This window comes from Coturnix japonica, chromosome 38 (genome assembly GCF_054131305.1).
Source record: "Coturnix japonica strain WE chromosome 38, WE-NBRP24, whole genome shotgun sequence".
Taxonomy (NCBI): Eukaryota; Metazoa; Chordata; class Aves; order Galliformes; family Phasianidae; genus Coturnix; species Coturnix japonica.
Genome location: NC_140700.1, coordinates 2,142,113 through 2,156,197, shown reverse-complemented (window position 1 = coordinate 2,156,197; position 14,085 = coordinate 2,142,113). Strand labels below are relative to the sequence as shown.

Genomic DNA, 14,085 nt, shown 5'->3' with positions numbered 1-14,085 from the left:
CGGAAAGCAGAGAGGCCTACCGTGCTCTAATAAGATGGGCCGCGCCTGTGCTGCACCTCAGTGTGAGGTGGGGGGTCGTGGGGTTAGGTATTTAGATATGACATGTAGCTGTGGGTCTGCGTGCCCGCTTTCTGTATTGAGGGTAAAGCGCTGTCACAGCACTGCAGTAACGGATTGGGTTGGGCTGCTTTACCGTTATAAGTCACATTTAGCACTCTCTGGTTCTGTGTTAGAAGCCTCAGGCCTATGGCTGCGCTGAGGGCAACACTGTGCTTCCCACAGCTGCGGCCTTGTCTTCAGAGGGAGCGTTCAGTGGGCCTGGCTTTGCGGCCTGCTGCGGGGGGGGGATGGGGCCCCCTGGGCTCTGTGGGTCTCTGGGTCCCCCTGGGTTCTGTGGGTCTCTGGGGTTTGCTGTTTGATGATGGAAATCAGGAGGCTGTGGTGAGATACATTCAACTGGAAGCACGTGTAAATCAGGGGATGCCCCTCTGGTGTGATGTGGTACGCAGCTGAGAGGAGATTTGCTGCTATGAGCAAGCTGAGACTGTTTGAAGGTTTGTACAGTTGTGGAGGTTGTCAGTTCTGCAGTGCACCCAGGTGTGGGAATTCCTGATATAAGAGTGTTTTCTCCCCCAGCTCTGCCATGCGTAAGGTGCTGCCCCAGCACGCTGTGTTCAACACACACTCAGCTGGAATCCATTAGAGGGTCACGGCCTGCTCCAGCTGGATTGACCCAAGGAAATGTTCCAGATGAATCATCCTGGCAATCAGGTGCACAAGGGACTTCTAATTCCTTCCTCCTACTCCAGTGCTGCCAAGCGGAAGCACTGCTGTGCTGCAACTTGCTGCTCTTACTTCTGAGCACGACCTCAGCCCTGGCTGTGGGATGCTACCAATGTTGTGAAATTGCTGAGTTTTTACCATGACCACAGGGCTCTTATGTTGCCAGCTTGCCCAGCACAACTGGTAAGGAGGTATTTTTATCTGCTCTGACGTTTTTATTGTCACAGTAATCTATCCTTCTTTGTTTTTTTTCTGCAGTATAACTATATATACCAGTGCTTCTTGTGGGACTGGAATAAGCTGGATGTGTGCTTACAGGACACAGCTTCACCTAGTGACAAGATGCTGAGCAGTCCTCCTGGAGTGAGTAAATAAATGACCCAAGCAGCTCCAACGCTGGATGCAGGTTTCAGTCTTTCAGGTGAGTACCTCAGAGACAAGTCTGCCAAATACCTGATGAGCTTGGAAGTTTCCAGTCCCTCTTTCTGAAGGTTGTTTTCCTGTGTGTGCATTGACTTGTGTTCTGTGGTGTAGGGGAGGATGCTTTCTTTGTAGCAATGGTGGGGGGGGACCACACAGCACATCCAGGAGATCATTTTCTGCTCCTTTCCGTGCTGGGTTTTTCCTTAGTGTCTGTCCCATGTAGCTCAGACAGTGGGCTTAGTTATCTTCTGAGTTCCAGCCTTGTCCTGCCTTAATGAGTAAGGACTATACAGGCCTACCAGATGAAAGTAGGAATCAGGTAAATAGGGGCCTTTCATGAAGATTGAGTATTCTAGGCTTTGGGGAATGTCAGAAGAAAAGGAACTGTGGGACATGTCGACATTGCTATAGTTACAATACAGCTGGGTCTATAGTTAAGACAATACAGCTGGGTATACATAAGGGAAAGGTAGCCAAAGAAACTGGTTTTGGATGGACTAAGTGAAGGAGCTGGGTCAAAGAAGACAGGTCGACCTGGGGAAGACTTCTGACTTCATCCCAGTGACCACCAGACTGTCAGTAGGAGGGACATGCTGTCCCAGGGTTTCTGTGAGGATGACTGAAGAAATCCTTGTGAGGGTCATAAGAACTTCTTGTGAATGTGCTCTGAGATCTCAATGTGAAAGTCCTGATGACCTTAAAACCATATGTGGAAACCTCTTGGACTTCTGAGCATCTGCTAATGAACAAATATTGTCAATCACAGGCAGGAGCAGCTGGTCTGTGCGTAGGGGTTGTCAGAAGATGTGGCTTTCCCAGCATGCAGGACTCTGATAGCCCAGGAGATACGGTGTCAGTACATGTCCTTCAGTCATGTACAGACAGGCTGGCATTGTGAAGGTCCCTCAGTTGGGCATGGCCTCCCATGGGGTGGGCATGGGGCAGAGAGCAGCCATTCCTGAAACAGCTGTGAAAGGATAAATGTGGAGCTTGGAATTTGGTATTGGTCTCGTGGCTTACAGCTGCAGAGCAAGTGTTTGCACCTTGAAGTGTGACAGTGAGGAACCCTGTAGCATCAGCAGCAGTTTCTTTGGCACAGCAAGGGGGGAACAAACCTTGTATGGCTTGTGTCCTGAGTTTGGACTCATGCTTCTCCTCCTTGGTTGTTTTTAACCATTTCATAGGCTGCCTCTGCCCCTGGGTGGGAAAGCATTTGTGTGTAGAGGTACTTGTGAGCAGTCAGTGACAACCTTCTTGCTATCCTCCCACTGTTGTGTGTGACATTGGGGAAAGAGGGAAATGAACAAAATCAGGCTGTGTGATAGAGCACACAGGATGGAGCAACTGTAGCATCCTGTGATCCTCTGCTGTCTGGGTGTTCTATACATTGTGCAGGCTTCCCTGCAAGTTCCCTCTTGGCAGGGGATAGAAGTGAAGTACTGCAGCTGGCACTCTTTTCTGTGTATTCTGTCTTTATCCTGAGTTTAATTAACTCAATTTCCTTTTACAACAAGATTACCTACCTCCTTGTCTAATGGAAGCCAATAGTGGTAATATTTATTGTTTCAGCAAAGCTTTTGAGGTTGTTTCTCATTATATCCTTTCAGGCAAAATGTCCAGCATGCAGCTAGATTAATACATTCTGAATAATTGATTGATAAGTTGGGCTCAGAGGGTTGTAGGTAAATGGGGTTATGTGAAGCTAGCAGACAGGCACTAGTGGGACTCTGCAGGGCTCCATTCTGGGGCCAGTTCAGTATTATCATAGATATTGTGCATGCAGAAGTTGAATTAATGTTAAGTAAGTTTGCAGATGATACTAAACAGGGAGGAGCTGTTGACTCTCTTGGGGCTGGACAATATACCTGACATAAACTGTACAGACAGCCATATGTTATCAACTGAACAGGGCTACCTCAATATGATCAATGGTGGGGCCATACTACAGTCACATTATGTCACTGCCTGTCAGCCCAGCTGTGCTGAAGTTAACCCAAACTGCTGGACCTCCCGCTGCTCTTCTGGGGGACTCCTTCCTATCTGTGAGGGATTGCCAGTGGTGTGGGATTTCCTTGGACGTGACTTTTTCAGGTTAGACTTGCTCCCCATGAGCCCAGTGACGCTTTTGTTAGAAAATAGTCCATCCTGTCTAGATTAATATTGTTGTTGCTAATTTTGGAGGTAATAAGACACCACCGTGGCAAGCATCGCTCTCCTTGTGTGTGTAGGTTGTCTTAAAAATAGACTTTTAAAAAGGGCCCAAGAAATTGTTTTAAATGGTTCTGGATCTGTGTCAAGAGGGCTCTATGCTGCTCCTCCTCCAGCATTCCTCATCTCTCAGGGGTGCTGCTTCCTCTACACCTTTTGGGTTTTCCTTGTTTGCTGCCATAGATATTATTTCTTATACTATGTTTCTCCTTTCCAGGTCCCACTTCACAGGACAATTCCTTGTGCCAGTCTCAGCAGGACGGGAGGGGATAATGTTGACAGATTGGAGAGCAGGTTATTCCATAGCTGTTAAGGAGCCATGGAGCCTTTCTTTTGCTTGGGAGGGAGGACAAAAGGGCCTGGTGTAGTGGCAATGCTACGTCACAGCTTGAACACCTGTGAACATGAGTGAGCTGCACTGCTGGGACTTGCAAACCATGGACGCTTGGGTGTCACAGCTTAAGGATGTAAAGCTATTAGAAGGGATCTGAAGGTGAGATGTGAAGTTGGTGAAGGTTCTGGGGGGCAAGTGTATGATGTAAGAACTTGCTGAAGTGCTGGAGTTCAGATGAGGTAGAAGAGATGGAGAAATGTCTGCCTGCTATGGAGAGGGCTCTGGACTGATCAGTCATCTCCAGACTGCCCCAGCCTTGCAGGCCCAGACCCTTGATTTCCTAGTGGTGTTTTCCTACAGCTAGCTCCCTCCAAAGGTCTGTCTCAGCCCAGCGGGTTTCTGCTGCATGGCAGTACAGATCCTCTGTTTCTTTCCCAGTTGGCCCTATTTATAGATTTCAAATGATGGCAGCTGGGAAAAGTGAGACATGTGAAGTATGATGGACTCTCACCAATAAGGCAGGGTATTTATTGGAGCTGAAGCCTTGTTGTCATTACACGGTATGAGGAACTCTGCACATGTGTTGGGGGATTGTCATTTCCAGGACATTGGGCTTGTCATTCAGTACAGAGCAAACAAAACATTGTTAGAATGGAAGGAGGGATTTCTGCCTGAATAAATTATACCCAGTTATCACCACCTAGATAGCAGTCAACACCAGGAAGCTTCTCCTGAGGGCTAAGATAACATCTCTCCCTTTGTGTTTTCTTAGCAGTCTGATCTCCCAAAGCAGTATCATTTCCCTTTCCTGCACATGCAGGACAAGCTGAGGGAAAGCCAACTCAGCCACGTCTCCCAGGTGATTTAGAACCTGTAGAGGGTGTTTCCATCATTGCTTCCAGTGCTTCTGTTGTCACTGACTGTGATAAAGCTGGAAGTTAGCTGGGCTTTCAAATGTGCATGGACAGTATATGGTTGCTGTAGGAACTATCATTACCAATGTTAAATGACATCATATGACCTAGTCTTGAAAGGGACAGTGTACGCTTAGGATAAATGCCAGGTGTAAATACTGAGTTGTTGCCTTGGATTGGAACACTTAGTCTGATGCTCTCTCAATATCTCTTTTTTTTGTGTGCAATCCTAGGAACCAGCAGCTGGGCTCAGAGACAACAGATGCAGACAGAGGTTAGTGCTACAGCCAGCCTCAGCTTTTCTTGTCTAAATGCAATGTTGGGCAGATGGAAGGAAAAGCCCTGAGGAAACAGATGGGGGAGCAGGTAAATGTCCTTTCTCTGCAGCCTCCTCCCACTTCAAAGGTGTTTATCCTATTGACAGGCACTGTGGTCCTTTCATAACTGCTGCATTAGCAGAGGATCAAGTAGCACTTAATGGGAGCAGTCTCCCTCCTAAAGTGTGATTGAAAAGGTCACCGAGGTGGAAGGGGAGAATATCTGCAGCAGGCTGACATAAGCCTTGGCTTCTGATTGACAACAGGTGTATAATTGATGGGCTGCCCTGTATTGACTCAGTGTTTTGCAGCGGCGCCGTGGAGCATCTGCTGAGCTCAGTGGGTGGCAGGCAGGAACACAGCCCAGCTGCAAGATTCAGTGAAGGGGTGATCTGAGGCCAAGTTTTCCCTTCCGAATTAGCAAAAGCAAGGAAATCAGGCAAGTTGTGAATGAAGCTTTCTCACGCAGCTGCCCCAAGCTGAATGGATAGGCTGACCACGACTGAGAGCTTCTCTTTTGGCACAGTAAATAGTTATATTACTCAAGGCTGCTGGTTTTGTTGGGTTCTCCTCTCCCTTCTGCTGGACCTCCAGTAGGTTTGCTAAAATGAAGTTACTGAGTCTCAGATTATGTACATTTTTAACATCCCCAGTTTGTCTGAGCCAGCAGGAATCTTATTACTGCCCCTAAAATTACTAGCATATACTGATTGCTTTAAGTGTCTTCTTACCCTACTCTCTTGCTGCTTTTGGTGTTCCATCTGTCTTATATAGTTTCCTTTCAGAGAATGCAGAGCATTCAATCCAAGCCAAACTGCTGATGACAAGCTAATTAAAGATCTAGCAAGAGAGGAGGACTTTAATGAGGGAGAAGTGGGAGGAAAGGCAATTTGCCAGGGCTGTGCTGTGACACTCTTGCTTAGGAGAGCTGATTTTGTGTTGTAATTGATGGTTCAGGGGAGCTATTCAGTACATGGACTGCAAGGCAAAGGAACAGAGATGTCTTTTTATGGCATATCCTGAAACTCTGTGATGGGATCACAACATCCAAGGGCCAGTTCGTCTTCCATATTGCCAAGTGAACAGCTTTAACATGCAAGTGCCCTGCAGCCCATCCTCTCAGTTTCTAAAATTCCTCTCACCAGGGTGATTATTTCCTGATCCTTGACACCTGTTTGGATGGACAGACACACTGAGCACTTAACAGAGCCACCAGAACCACAAGCTTTTATGCCTACCTATATAAAGAGGTGTTAAAACTGGCTATGTGTAATTTACAGTCTGCAGCAGGAGATCCGGCTCACTGGACGCAGCATGCTGGAGCATTAGCTCTGCTGTCAGCCCAATTGTCAGCTGGATGCCAAAGGAGGTGGAGTAGATACCCTTTGGGTCACAGCTTTCTGCATTCTTGATCACAAGTCAGCAGAGTCATGAGTCTTAAGACAACTGCTGTGCTTCTTAGGCACTCAGCAGGCCTTAATAAAATGTTCTTAAAACACTCATGTATACAAATCTGTGCACGTACATGTGTGTTGAATGGTGGCTGAATCATCACTGCTGACTGGCAGAAGAGAGGAGAGTTGTAGAACTGCCATCTCTGTGTAGGTGAAACTGTAATCTTTGTTTTCTACCTAAGAGATGTGAAGGTATTTCTAGCAGGGAAGAGATGGCACCTCCTGTTTGAAGGGCTTTGATGGCAGTGGTACTAGTGACACTCAGTTTCTTTTTGCTGCTGTCTTGTTAATGAGTGCTTTGTGTTACTTAAAGCTTTTTAAATTGTTCTGCTTCTGGCCAGATATGTCAGTGCATATACAGTTCAGTATAGTTTGGTTACTGAAGGAGAATGCGCTGGAGTAGGAATAAGAAATCACTCTAATAACTGCTTAGCAAGTCACTCCCAGCTGGCGTTTACTGCAGCTAACAGTTTCCAAGTCCACTGTCCATCTGTCTTCCCAAACTTGAATTCTGACCTGTTCTGCAATGCAAAATCCTCATGTTTACAAGAAGAAAGACCTAAGGCAGAGTCTGCTCTGTGATTGGCTCTTCTGTCCAGCCCTCACCTTGTCATTCCTCAGGGCTCACTTGATTCATGTAGTTGAATATTTGTAGAGACAACATGCTGCTTACAGTGAACAAACAGGAAAAGGATCTGGGGCCCTGTAGGAAGGGACAAACAAATCTTAGAGGATACCACGCTGAATATAAACCATCTGTGATGTGCTCATTGTAAAGCTAACTGCATCCTGGGCTAAATGAGGACTGTGGGCAGCAGAATGCAGGATGGTCATAGAGGTTATAGGGCCAAATGCTTCTTGGAGACGCCACTTGAAGCAGGCAGTGGTTGCATGTTAGGTCAGGAGTTCAGGTCTAGGAAGCTGTTTATAAGTTTGGGGCAGGTCATCAGAGGGGGGTGAATGTCCGTCTTAGGGGGAGAGCATACTCAGTGGATAAACCACAGCTGCTCCAATGTGTGGTTCAGGGAAGCTTTGTTGTTCATTCATTGATTGCTCTGTAATGCAGTGATCATCAGTGGCCCAGCTGCCTGGTTAGGTGACTTTCAAGTTCACCAGGGGTTCACTTCATTCCTGAGTCTTGTACAAGTGCTGTAACCTTGTCTCTAAGGAACAGTGGTTGGAATCATGCAGTGTAGAAAACAGTAAATCCTTATTCCTATCTGTAGCAGAGAACTCTGCAGGACTTGGCTGCTTTGGGAGCTCTCACAGCTTTCTTGCCACCTTCTGACCAGGTCAACGTGGCTGGATTCCTGGGATCTGTGAAACTGTTAAAAAACTGCTAGAAATACTGATGTCTGAAAGAGTCCTCAATGCTTCGAGACTTATAAAGGCAAACTGGGACCATCCCTCTCCTTTTACCCTCTGGTTGAGCTCAGGAATCAGCTGACATAATTAAGCTGACAGTCATTAAATTTATGTGTCCTTGGCTTCTGTCATTCTGACCTCCTGCCTGATCCAGAAATTTGGGTCTTTTGACCTTTGTGGCATGTAGCAAAGCCAGTGTATCTTGGCCTCTACCTCAGACGCCTGTGGCTTGTTTAAGAAGTTTATTTCTCAAGGATATAGTCATAAGTCAGCAATGTGTATCTTCTATTTTTGTAGACATACCTAGAGAGTCAGAAAGGAAGCCAAAACCCTTCCAGAGAAGATGGGCAGCAGATCTTAATGTTCTTATCAATGAGATGTAAGTTCATAACCTACGGAGGAGATACAGACTGTAGATCAGGGTGAGTAAAGAAAGACAGGGAAAACAAATGTGCCTGCATGGTGAGATGACCCCAAAGGAAGCCAGTGATAAATAGCTAGGTGAGCACTTTGGGAAGGGAAAGTTGAAATTGTAGAGTAGATGTGCAGGACAAAATAGCTAAAGGTACTTTAAAACGGAGTATGTACTCAATAAAAACAAAGCTCAGAAATGTCTTCATGGTCCTGAAGGTGAGCAGCAGCCATTACTGATTTGATTGCTCTGTGCTTTTTAGAATTATTCTGTGTCCTCCTGGGCTGATAGGCGTCTTGTTTTCTGTGCTGGGTTGTCCATCCTGCATCAGCAACCTCCCCAGCCTCCTGCTGCACTGCAGTGGGACCCAGTTTTCTGAATATTGCCTTGAAATGAGTGATAGAAATAGCCAGGAGGAACATCTTACTTATTCATTCCTTCTCCCTGTGATGAATAAGAAATTGTCAGTGTGACCCAGCTGGCCCTGGGGACCAAGGGGCAGTCCAAAATTCTAATGACACTGAGGAATAAAGGCCAACCCTCTCAGATTATAAACATGTGAGCTTTTCCCTCTTCCACCATAGGCAGTTCTGCCCCTGTATGGTCATTCTGGGAGAGGACATAGCCTGAAAAATAAGCTGAATGAAATAGAAAGCACATGAATGGCTGTGAGGATGGCCTGTTTGCTGTCATGAGCATAGACAGCTCTGAACCATGTGTGACTCTGAAATCTGTCAGTCAAAAAGATTGATAAGGACACATTGGCTTGGTAAAGCCCAAACTGCATACGATTTGCTTGCCATTCAGCTTGCCCCAGGGCAGCAGACCAGCTCCCTCTAAATGCAGGATTACTCAAGGCCTTCGTCTGGGTCTTGTTTCCTCCTGCTCAGCTTCTGGCACTGGTATTGTCTGCCCAGCCAGCCTTCCCAGAAGACAGCCCACCCTCATCAGTCACCCATTCTGACACAGGATCTGTCTCTGACACCCACTCCTCCTTTCCTCCCTTCTCCTAGCCTTGCCTTGGTATATAGCACCCCTGACATTATGCAGCCTGTGTCAGTGATGCATCTATCCATCCGTCTGCCACGAAAAGTGACCTGCTCACTATGTCCCTCCACCCTTCGGTTGGGCAGGAGTCTGCCTGTCTATCTGACTGGAGGCACAGTTGTGCTTTGAAGCAGAAAATACAGAGAACATGTGACACTAGAGGCAATACATAAAAAGTAGCTCTTGGAGGCTGTCAGAGGACCAAGCTGTAAATTGGGTTGCAAGGTATAGTAATGTAGTTCCTATTCAGGGGCTCTGCCTGTGTCAGTCTGTCACAGGTTGGGTCACTCTCATATGGGAGAATTAATGAGGAAACTGGTTGCCACATGGTGTTTGGGGGTTAAAAGCTCAGCTTTTGTCATTCATGATGCAGCATGGTCCCTCACAAGGCCAGTAAGAACTCCCAGCTGTGAGCCAAGGCAGTGTTATGAGATGGTATCAGAACTGCTTTGGGCCTGGACCCAAGAAAACATTTGTAGACTGGGTGCTTACTGTCTTGCTTAGCGTCATCTGTCCTGTTTTGCGCCCGCACATGGGGGCTCAGGTTACCCAGAGAGCAGTCAGAACTTGGAAGGGCACGTCTGTCTATTGGTGGTGCTGAGCCAGGTGAGCTCTGCTGATCTCCTTAGCCACAAGCGGATAGTAATTCCATTTGAAGGAGTCTGGAAGAGGTGAATTAGAAGCCTAGCTTGGTCTCTCTGCTGGTTAGGTTTTGGTCAGTTTCTTGTATGTGGTTGAGTGCTTGGCACGTGCTCACATTTACCTGCTGCTTCCTAAGATGCAATAATTGATCCAGCGTGTACAGGTGGCATAGGGGTGGAAAAGGGACATGCAATAGTTGTATAATTATCTTTTGTGATCATGTTTGCTTCCTTGACTCCATTCTTCTTGAGCATAAAGCTTAAGAAGAGCACAGGATGGATAGTATTCTTTTTTACAAGGGTTCCAGGTTCCCAGACTTCACGCACAAGTTGTACATTTGTGTTTTATTACTTTATGCTCTCAGTTCAGCTCCTAACAGGCAATTAAATGACTGAGTAGCAAACATAAGAGTGCAGAGGGCCAGAGCTGGCTGTGCTTTAGGGTAATACTCTGTGGGTGAGCAATAAAATCTGTCTACATCGTAAATAAACCTGAATAGCTTATTTTGGCAAAGAATTCTCATTCCTGACAACTGCAGTTTTCAGACAGCCAATTACCACTTGCTAATCTAGGATGAAATACTGTTGGAATCTGACATCCCAGGTCAGCTCAGACACAGTGTTTGGTGGATTACCAGTGGAGTCTTCTCTCACATATGCGATAGGAAATAATCTTTATGAGGGCTGTCAAAGGGAAGGGAATGCCCAGGCTTACAAATCACTGAAGCAGCTTATGGGAAAGGGATATGTCAGGATTGCTAAGTAAAGCATGTTACATAAGGCTGCCCATTAAGTTTCTGAGTCTGTTAAGTGAGACATATTTTCAAGTTTATCAGGCTGATTTTAGCATCTCCTGTATTTATCTTCTTTTTGAAGCAGAAGTTCTTCTGCAGCAGGACCTCCTGCATTTTGCTGCCTCCTGATACATATAAAGGTGTATTGGTGTGATTATTTGGGATGTGTTACTTACCACTTTAACATCTTAAATCTGTTACTCTCTGTTATCAGCAGATTGTCGGCCATCACTTGCTCACACAGACAGGAAGCTATTGAGGGAATGGTAGGAGGTCCTCATCTCAGCTGGCTGCTGTGATGCCAGGGAACTGAGAATCCAACCTCAGAGAATTAATTTCTTCAAAGTAAAAGAGTTAAGGAATGATAACTCCATCCTGGCCTAATGATTCCTAATCCTCAGTGAATGTCTCCTAGATAGCTACTGCTGTGAAGGGATATACACAGAGATACATAGGTAACAGCCACCCAGCAGGGGTAATGGAGGCTGCTCTCAGCCACCCCACAGGGGCTCACACTTTTGCTTTTCATCTGCAAGCTCCTAAATTCATAATGAGCAGGTGAGCCGGTGCTGGGATTGTGCTCAGTCCTTCTCTTGTATTTATAATACCAACTTTAAAGAATTCTTTCACAGAATCACCAATGTTGAAAAAGAGCTACAAGATCATCCAGTCCAATCATTCACCCATCACCAATAGTTCTCACTAGACCGTGTCCCTCAATACAATATCCAAATGCTCCTTGAACACCTCCAGGGTCGATGACTCCACCACCTCCAACATCTCCTTTCAAAGTCTTCAAAGAGACTTTAAATGTTCTTGGCCACTCTCTTTAACTAAATCTCAGTTTATCTGATCAGTTAGTAACCTTAGTTATTCTTGAGATTGGTTTTGAAGCAATGAAGCTGCGGTTTCGTTCAGATCATTCAGGGCTGTTCAGTTGTATGACAGCTTTTAATGGATTGCTGTGAGGAGGAATTGCAACCTGCAGAAAATGCAGAGCTTCAGCTGACTTTGAAATATTGCAGAATTATGTTTATTAATGCCAGATTCGTACAGCACCATTACTAATATGGACTGAAATAACAACGAATAGGAGGCTGGTGCCTCGGGTTCCCATTAAAAAAAAAAATGATCTGGATGTCTGGCAGGATAACAGCCCTGTGACAGCCTGCACCTACCAGAGGGGGGAGAGATCAAGTGTGAGAGGGAGAGAGGCAGAAGGCGAGACAGCCAGCAGCTGAGGAGGATCCCAGGGACCCAGTGCTGATCCTATAGTTGACTGCAGGAGGGACACAGGAGCTGCAGCTTCAGCAGCACACTGAAAGAAGGGGACCTTTTGGAAGACGTGTGCAGGTGAGGGCTGTGTACCTGTTTCATGTGCATAGCTGGATTTGCTGTGAGCTAAAGGCTTGTTGGAGCTCCTTGAGATTGCCTTCAGGAGGGGGGGAATCAGTGCAAGAGGCAGACCCCGTTTGGTTTGTGCCCACATGAAGGGGAGCTGTGAGCCCTTTGTAACACTGCAGTTCCTGGGGCAAGCAGAGGTTAAAGGGGAGAGAAACAGTCTCTCCTTCCATCATGGTCAGTTATATTTGGATTACTTCTCTGTTGGATGCTGACATGATTTTTTAGCTCTAGATAAGACTTATTTTGTTCTGATCTTTTTCTTCTGGATAAGGAGAGGATTTGACAGAGGGACAATCTTCAGAAAGAATAGGGCTGCAGTGGGAATCCCTGTCACTTCTGTGGGTGCTCAGCCTTGACTTCTGCAGGCAAAGATCAGGCAGAGCACTACAGGGACAATGCTGAGATGTATGTTATGTTGAAACATTATGTATATGTGTTGAAATGTTTGCTTGTGCATCCTGCAAAGAAAGTGAGAAGGCTGCATGTGCTGCAGCCTCACGGAGTTTTGCAGAGTGTTTCTGTATCATCTGTTTCATTAGCAGACTTGCTTGCAGGTGAGGGTACAGTATATTAAATAGCTTGTAGTGTGAAGACTGAGCATTTTTTTAACCTGTGGCCATTGGTAGGTTGGGTGAACAAATGAGAAGATGGGTATTTAATGTTCTAGTTTGAAGAGTGTGTGTGGGGGGGGGGGAAGCCATATAAGTTGAATCCCTTGCAGCATCTGGATGTGGACAACTCCCACTGAGGTTTTCGATACTTGGTTTATTTGAGAGCACATATTATGAATCCAGAAGGCACTCATGCACCTGATGCAGGGTTGTAAAAAATAAATAAATGCTGTTTCCTGAGCCACCTGGTCCTGGCCTCATCTGACAGAAAGGATGTCCTAAACTTGATGTGTATGTGACCAGCAGGAGCAGTACTGTCAGAATCACTTGACTGAATGTTGTATAGGGCTGCAGGTAGTGAGTTGCCTTCACTGAATTTAGACCTTTACTCCATTTTCCATTAAATGAATATGACTTTTTCTTACTGCTATCATGTCAAAGTAGAATTTGAACCTGACTTCTGAATGTCGCATACCTTGACTTGTTGCTTATCTGTAAATATTTCTGTCCTAAGGCCCCCCTGTCACCTCCATGACTTTCAGTAGAGGGACCAACTACCTGTGCTGCAGAGGAGCACTGTGGCCTGGCTGTAGCATGAGACTGGCTTTCAACCCTGTCTGAACATTGGTGTATGGGACAACATAGCCAGCTTTTTGGACCCACCAGGTCTTGGTTTCTTCACTTCTTGCTCTGCCTGAGCTGTGCAGCGGGTGCTAGTAGTCTCTAGGAAGAGTTATTTCAGCAATCACCACTCAGAATTGGTAGATTTCATACTGATATGCTGGAGAGGACAGGAATTAAAGGAAAAACAGAAAATTGAAAGAATTGTGCTTCTAATATCCTTTAAAATTCAGTCCTGGAATATCTCTACTGCAGCTATTGCCTCTTTGATGCTTCTTTGCTGCCCTGTGTTAGTGAAACAAGCTTGCTTCCATTGAACATACATCCTGTTTGCATTGCAGGCAGTGAGAGCTGCTGAGTGTTGCAGGTTTTCAGCAGGATGCAGTAGATTCACTGCTGGCACTCAGGGGTTAACAGGACTTTTGGGTGGGCGGGTTGAAAACAAGCTGTGAAATGGAAGAAGGTCAGCCTCTTGGAGGGGTTTGCTCAGTCGCAGATGGTTTTAAGTTATCAGTCTGTCTGTAGGAGAGGTCTCCCTTCCCTCCCCCCACCCAATAAAACTTATGTAAACCGGGACTGGAAGTAAGGCGAAGCTCCATAATGTAATGTCTAGGTCTAAAGAAGCAGGCAAAGCTGTGACCCTTCTGCTCATTGCTAGAGCCAGCTATCTAGCTAGTGGTACCAGCAGACTCCAGGAGCTAAAGGTAACTTGCTGCTAAATGCCCTGGGCAGCACAGTGTTCAGTATGGAACAAATC

General features: G+C 46.1%; 1 protein-coding gene across 7 annotated transcripts in view; it reads left to right on the top strand.

The window, feature by feature from the left end:
- The first annotated feature begins 73 nt into the window (after positions 1-73).
- The window catches only part of IGFN1 (immunoglobulin like and fibronectin type III domain containing 1), a 41,103-nt gene continuing 27,091 nt past the window's right edge, over positions 74-14,085 (top strand). For 6 of the 7 annotated variants that reach the window (XM_085527109.1, XM_085527112.1, XM_085527113.1 and 3 more), the window contains exon 1: positions 11,853-12,045. The gene's annotated coding sequence lies outside the window, so the exon portion shown is untranslated. Of the gene's footprint in view, positions 555-1,041; positions 1,205-11,852; positions 12,046-14,085 lie in introns of those variants that run through there. The other variant, XM_085527108.1, reaches the window with a different exon arrangement.